Here is a 2,296-nt window from a genome sequence, read left to right on the forward strand (position 1 = left end):
TGTTAGAACAATCAGCAATACAGAGCTCCCTAACAAAGTCCTGAGCGTGAAATTCCAAGCATTCAGCTCTAAAAGCATGGGCTAGGAGCATTCCTGAGCCTGCAGTGTTACTAGAGTGGTCATCTGGAGGCAAAAAACCAAACCTAAGCCACAAAGGGGCACATTGAGCTCATCTGCTTTTTGATTCTCCAGAACAAGAGAGATTTCACATCATTTTCATGCTCCAAAGACAGACAGATTATTGTCTTCTTATCTCCATAAAAGGAAAAGTAATTTTATGAGTAAGGGTTCCTAATAAAAACTATCAGAGTTGTAAACACCTTTAATGTAAGTTATCATTCTACAGGCAAGTTCTAAAGTAACAGTAGTCCTGAAATTGCAGTTTTAATAGCTGTCATTAAAACACTTAATTGCACGTTTGTGATTATGTTATTATTACTGAGTGGAATTGCTCTCTAGAACAGCTCATATACAATAGTGCACCATCTCCACTGCCTGTACAAACAAACCCTTCAGAGTTCCAGTGGTGAGAACCACACTTGTTATTATTGATAGTTTTTCATCAACCACTTGTTAGAAAACTAGAAAATTTTCTTCCCCAAAGATCTCAAAGTGCATTTGATTTAACACACATAAAACTTCACTTTAACATCCACTGAGACAACTCCCATGGCCACTGGTTTAGTAGATAAATTACACCAGGCATTTGAACAGCTGAATTAAAAAAACAACCTTGGAGTTCAGTTTTCCTGGCAATCCATCTCTCTGAATTCTGCCAAGGAGCACAGCACTGCTGCTGCTGCTGCCACACAGCTCTGTCCTGTTTCTGCAGAAAACACTGCAAACACAAGGCTCCACATGGCTGAGCTTTCTGGATGCCCAGCCCACTGTCTCAGAACTGTTTTCATTTCCCCACCACCCCAGAGTCCAGAGAGGGGCCATGTTCCACCAGTACTTCACACAGGCAGCACAGCAAACCCTTACTGCAGCCACTGCGCTCCCCCGCACAGTCCAAGGCAATGGCCGTTCACTCTCTCCCCTCTTTTTGGTACTCCCTAAATGGCCACCAGAAACATCCCTGGAACTGCAGCCCAAGCTACTGCACTGAAGGATCAGTGGTTCTGTGCTCTGAAGCTGCTGACATGCTGGGCCTGAGCAGGAAGGAGCTGAGCATGGCCAAGAAACGATCCTTGTAAGGTAGACTCAGATTAACACTCAATTAGCCCTCAGAGAGCTACCCCAAAACTTTGGTAGCCTCAAACTACAAGACAACGTGCAAAGGTACAGCTCCTTTTTAATATCTCCACCCTGTTCTGTTACACAGAATAGGAGATATCAGACCCAGGGAGCAGATCATTTGAACATTGCTATTTTAGTTATCTTATTCTCACTTTGGTGTTAAAAATCTGCAGTCCTGCTCAGCAATCTTATCCTGCTATGTAAATCTTTTTAAACAAAATGCCTTATTCAAAGCTTACTATTGTCAGCTGATATCAAATCAGTGTAGCAAATTGCCATCGGAGTATCTTGATCTAATTATCTTCTGGAAAGAATTGAAATAGAACTGAAGAAAATTCAGATAATGGAACAGGCAAAACAAGAAAGGGAAAGGAGGAGCATAAACAAAAGATAAAAGAAGAACAGAGAATAAAGGATAATGCTCTGAGATACAAAAAATATGATTAAGTGATACTGAAATTGTGGGGGTATGTGCAGAGACATCCCATAAAACCCCAGGGATTTAAAATGTTCCTGTCACCTACTGCAGAATATGAGATTACATAATTCACAGGGATGTGAAAACGGTGTGTTTGGGGGAAGTCAAACAACGGGGCTGAGCTGAAATCTCTGAGCAGCCAATGCTCATGGATACCCTTGATGCAGATGGAGCCCATGGAACTGAAACCTTCCCCTCCTATGGATCTGCCTATGACTGACAGCCCTGCACAGCACTCAGCAATCCAGGGGAATTTAACTGGGGGATAATGCTCACAAACAGGATAAATATCCCAAGGATATAGGAAACATATTTTTAATTTGGATGGCATTCAGTACTAAAAGGTCTGTGGGCTTTCAAAAATTGTGTTGCAATTCCATGTCTTTCAAGATAAAGGGAATAAGAGCCTCCTTCCATTTATTTTTAATGTCTAGTTTTATAAAGGTACAACAACTACAGAAGATCTTATTTTTTCCATGCACTATCCCATGCAACTTGCCTCAACATTCTGAGGATCCCAATGTTTAATGTAGAATTCTGTGAATATACCAAAATTAATTAGAAAGATTATGCTACACT

Source organism: Geospiza fortis, unplaced genomic scaffold (assembly GCF_000277835.1).
Source record: "Geospiza fortis unplaced genomic scaffold, GeoFor_1.0 scaffold117, whole genome shotgun sequence".
NCBI classification, from domain to species: domain Eukaryota; kingdom Metazoa; phylum Chordata; class Aves; order Passeriformes; family Thraupidae; genus Geospiza; species Geospiza fortis.